This window comes from Rutidosis leptorrhynchoides, chromosome 8 (genome assembly GCF_046630445.1).
Source record: "Rutidosis leptorrhynchoides isolate AG116_Rl617_1_P2 chromosome 8, CSIRO_AGI_Rlap_v1, whole genome shotgun sequence".
Taxonomy (NCBI): Eukaryota; Viridiplantae; Streptophyta; class Magnoliopsida; order Asterales; family Asteraceae; genus Rutidosis; species Rutidosis leptorrhynchoides.
This window is the reverse complement of record NC_092340.1, coordinates 102,751,093-102,756,708: the sequence shown is the minus strand read 5'-3', so window position 1 is coordinate 102,756,708 and position 5,616 is coordinate 102,751,093. Positions and strand designations below refer to the sequence as shown.

At 30.7% G+C, this 5,616-nt stretch overlaps 1 non-coding gene across 1 annotated transcript; it reads left to right on the top strand.

Moving 5' to 3' along the window:
• The first annotated feature begins 3,487 nt into the window (after positions 1-3,487).
• Positions 3,488-3,594, top strand: LOC139865465 (small nucleolar RNA R71). The gene has a single exon (XR_011764985.1). It is a non-coding gene; the product is annotated as a small nucleolar RNA R71 (small nucleolar RNA).
• The last annotated feature ends 2,022 nt before the right edge of the window (positions 3,595-5,616 follow it).

Below are 5,616 nucleotides of genomic sequence, written 5' to 3'. Positions count from 1 at the left end.
TTGGATCCAGGCCACTTGTTGGGCTGCTAAAGTGCAGGGCCTCGAGTGTTTTTATATTTTTTTTTATATTTTTCAGTTTTATATTAATACAAAATTTAAATAAAATTTATATTTTTACAAACTAAAAATAAAAATAAAGAAACTTTATAAAACTTAAATATTTAACAAACTCTTAAAAATATATAAATTTTGTTTTTCTTTTTATATTTTTGCAATTTTTTTTATATTATAGCGTTGCGCTTAAGGCGTTTTAGCGGTCCCCGGCAGCGGCACCAAAAATACTTGATGTGTGCGAGGTGTACTAGGAAATAGTATTATTTTTACAACGAAATACTATTAAATACGATACAATTTTACACAAGTTATTTATTTATTTATAGAGTGGATATACCTAAACCTTGCTACAACACTTATAGACAGTGTACCTAATCGTACAGTAGTGTAGTTTTTAGTAAGTCCGGTTCGTTCCACATGGATCTTTTAAACAAGCTTAACGCTATATTTTTAAAAACTATATTTGTAAAAATACAAAAATATGTAAGTAATATTATTATTATAAAAAGGGGGTTTTTACCGTTTAATGACTGGTTTGTCGATTTTTAAAACTTTAGTCGCAGTTAAAACTTAATGTAAAATATTAAAAATAAATATAACTTAAATTAAAGCGTAAATTAAATAACGATAATGAAATTGAGATAAATAAAAGTGCGATAAAATAAAATTGCGATAATTAAAGAATACGATAATTAAAAGTGCAATTAAATACAGTGACAGTAAATAAAAGTGCGATAATTAAAAGTGCAATTAAATATGAAATAAAGGAATTATGTTTATTTAAACTTTCGTAATCATGATGTTCGACGTGTTGTTTTTAGTTTATTCCCATGGGTTAATTGTCCTTTGTCCTGGATTATTTAATATGTCCGTCTGGTTTTTGTTTATAACAGTCCATCAGTCATAAATATAAAGTGCGAGTGTCCTCGTCAAATTATCCTTATATCCGAAGTCAAATATTCCAACTAATTGGGGACTTAAACTGTAACAAGGTCTTAATACTTTGTTTAATAATTACACCAGGATATCGACTGCGTGTAACCCAAGGTTTTAATACTTTGTTATCAATTATGCCAAGTGTCCTTGTACATAATTCATCCCTGTTTTAATAAGTCTATTAACTATTAATCCATTCCCGTGTCCGGTTAAATGAACGATTATTCGTACATATAAATATCCCGCCCATCGTGTCCGATCCAGTGTATGTGGTTATTTATAGGTACGTCCAATTGTAAATCTTTATATTAAATTAACAAACTATCATTTAGTTAAACAAATATAAAGCCCATTAATAGCCCATAGTCTAATTCCACAAGTGTCGTTCTCTTGTCCAAACCCCAATTATGGTACAAAGCTCAATTACCCAATTTTAATATTTTAGCCCAACATCATGATTACTTCGGCATTAAATAAGCATAATAATAACTTAGCTACGAGACATTAAATTAAAAAGGTTGAACATAACTTACAATGATTAAAAATAGCGTAGCGTTACACGGACAGAATTTCGACTTACACCCTTACAACATTCGCTAACATACCCTTATTATTAGAATTTAAAATTAAAATATAATATATATATATATATATATATATATATATATATATATATATATATATATATATATATATATATATATATATATATATATATATATATATATATATATATATATAAGATAGAGAGATAGGATGGATATTTGATCAACCAAACTGCGAATTTATAGGGGTGTCGCCTGGATTTTAGGGCCATGCGATCGCATGGAAAATAAGCCTACAGGCCATATGATCGCATGGAGGTAGGTATCAGCTCACATGAGTTTGTTTCTTGTTTGCCGACGTTTATAATATATAATATAATATATATATTAATTTTAAGAATTAATTATATATTATATTATATTCATGTGCATAGTTGACTTGTAATTTTTAGTCCGTTGCGTCGAGCGTTGAGAGTTGACTCTGGTCCCGGTTCCGGTTTTTCGAACGTTCTTGCGTACAATTTAATATCTTGTACTTTGCGTTTCGTATCTTGTACTCTTGTAATTTTGAGACGTTTCTCATCAATAATTGGAACTACTTTGATTGTACTTTGTACTTTTGAGCTTTTTGGTCGTTTTCGTCTTCAATTCGTCGAATTTATCTTTTGTCTTCACCTTTTATTATTTAAACAAATATCACTTGTAAATAGAACACTTGCAACTAAAAGCTTGTCTTTCTTGAGGGACAATGCTATGAAATATATGTTCGTTTTTAGCATTATCTTGCATCATACATGACACAATCACTAAGTAGACAAGGAATAATAAATTCACCCGGATCACCCACCCTGGGTGGAGATTTTAGTGGAACTGTCTTCACCGGGTTTACTTTTACGGTTTTTGCTTTTTGCACTTTCTTATTCTTCTTCTTCGTTCCAGAGGTATCACAAACTTTATTACCTATTACTTGCTCATACTCAACTCCTTTTCTTAGAAACGGGATGGGTGGTCTGTATGGTGCCACCACTGGCTTTACATACTTGGGTGGTGGTGGTGGTGTAACTTCTTCATTGTTACTCACATCTAAAACCTTCCCATCTTCTGGTGTTAGTTTTCAGAATTTGTTGACACCATATTAACATTCTCATTTCGAGGATTTACTTCAGTATTACTCGGTAGCTTTCCTTGTTCCCTCTCACTCATCATGATAGCAAGAGTACCTACGTGTTTTTTCTAGATTCAAAATAGAAGCTTGCTGAGTTCTAAATGACTGATCAAACCTCTCATTTGTTTGAGTTTGAGATGTAATAAATTGTGTATGAGATTCCATTAGCTTTGCCATCATTTCTTCCAGATTTGGCTTTTTCTCTTCGGTTTGTTGTGGTGGTTTATACAAGCCAGGTCTTTGTTGGTTGAAAGTGTTGTTTTGAGTTAGTTGGTTATTCAGACCTTGTTGGTTGTACCAGTTGTTGTTGGGTCCATTTGGATTGTAAAGAATGTTTTGATTTCGATTAAAGTTTGGCCTTGGCTGTTGATAATTATTTTGATAATTATTTCCCGGCCTTTGGTTCATGTAAGAAACATTCTCACGTAGTTCCATCGTTTGCTCAATGTGACAATCTTTCGTTAAGTGTGGTCCACCGTATTGCTCACAACTGATTCGTATTGCGTGAATATCTTTAGTCATCTTTTCCATTCGTCTCTCGAAAGCATCTATTTTTGCGAAAACGAAATCAAAGTCTTGGCTAGAATCGGCTCTAGCCGCTTTAGATGAATGAAAAATATCTTTTTCCTGATGCCACTCATGAGAGTGGGAGGCTGTGTTATCAATAATTTTGTGAGCTTCAGTTGCGGTTTTCTTCATAATGGAACCACCAGCTGCCGTGTTAATGTCTTTTCGTGTAGCGACGTCGACACCTTGGTAGAATATTTGTACTATTTGATAAGTGTCTAAACCGTGATGAGGACATCCTCTCAACAACTTTCCGAATCATGTCCACGCCTCATATAATGTTTCATTTGGCTTTTGCACGAACGTAACAATTTCTCCTTGAAGTCTCACGGCTTTAGATGCCAGAAAGAATCTTTTAATAAATTTTTCAACTAAGACATCCCATGTGTCAATCGTTCCTTCAGGTAACGATTCTAACCAATCTTTGACTTCTCCCTTTAAAGTCCAGGGAAACAACATGAGATAGATCTGTTCATCCTCTACTTATCTGATTTTGAATAGAGTACAGATCCTATTAAAGGTTCGAAGATGTTCGTTTGGATCTTATTTTGGCGTACCACTATATTGGCATTGATTAGTTACCATGTGTAGGATTTGTCCTTTGATTTCATAATCTGGCGCATCAATGTCTTCGCGTAATGGCTTGTCCTTGGCCAGTGCATGTAGCTCTCATTTGATCTTCCATACTTAGAGGTTCCGTTATTTCCATATTTGAAATTGTTGAATCCGAATCACTAGAAGATTCTGATTTAACGGTTTGTGGTTCAGGAGGAATGATTATTGGTTCAAGATCTTGGAATTGTCCTTTAATATCCTCCGGGTTCTCAATTGTGAGGTCGGGTTCAAAAAATGGATTATCGGAAATTTGAATTGGAGTACTTGGTCGACTAGATGATGATTCTAAAGAAAAATCAACGGCGGCAATATTGGCTAGATGTATTGATCGAGTTACAGGTGGTGAACGTATGAAAGGTGGTGAACGTTTTGCTCAGTGCATTCACTGAATATCCTATTAGTTATAAAGATAAAAATTATATAAGTTATCAAATGAATAGACTTTTCTGATTTTTCCCACATTTCGAATAGCCAATAGATGCAGCAGGTAGCCAGGACCCTTTAAATCGGAAGCCCACAACTCGCCACTAACAAATCCAACTATTACTACGAACCAGAAAATTTGGATGTCTATCAATTTAACCGCTTAAAATAATTTTTCGTCGAAATTTAAAGAAGATAAAAATCTATGTCCTAAAAACTAGAGCGTAGAAATGAGGAAGAAAAAGCGCGGGTCAAAAAACGTCGAAAAATAAAAAGTAGAAAAATAATAATAAAAAAGTAAAGCGTCGAAACTTAAAAGGTCTAAAAACTACAAATTAAAAATTGCGTCTAAATGTATTAAAGCTTAAAAGGAATTCTATATCCAAAATGGCAATTACTTAATTAGGCACTAAAATCTATTAAATATTAAAGCGATAAGTGACGTCGTAAAATTCTAAAGCGTCTAAATCTTAATCTAAAGAAAAAGCACCTAAGGGATTTTACGGTAATGCTTAAAAATCTAAAAATATAAAATACTACGACAAAAACTAAGTTTAAACTAAATACGAATGATAAATATACAAATTACGATTAAACGAAATAAAAAGATACAAAATATAAAAATAAAAGTATTAATTTATATAAAAATAAAAGTATTAAGTTATAAAAATACAATTTTTATAAATATATTATTTTTATATTATTATTTTATAAAAGTATTAATTTATATATTAATAAAACTAATTAAAACTTAAAAATACAAAATTAAATAAACTAAAACTAATTAATATTAAACTAAAACCCTAATTATTATTAATTATAAATAATTATAACCCTAACTGCATAATTAATGCGTACCAGGATTCAGTCTGTCAGACTGCTCCGCGAGTGCGGATCCTAGCTGCCCAAAAGTTCCGCGAGTACGGAGGATGCAGCTTCAAATGAGCTGCAGGCTCACATTACGCAGGTTCAGTGTTTTTTATATATTTAATTTTCTGATTTTAAATTTTATAAAATATAACCTAAATAAAACTTATATTTTAACAATTACTTATTAGTTTTTGTAACTAAAAATAAAAACTTTTTAATTTTAAACACTAATATATATATATATATATATATATATATATATATATATATATATATATTATATATATATATATATATATATATATATATATATATATATATATATATATATATATTTTATGTTTTTATATTTTTTAAACTAATAACTTATATAAATATATTTTTACAAAATTAACTTAAAAACTAATTTTTTATAGCGTTTCGCTTCGGCGTTTGAGTATT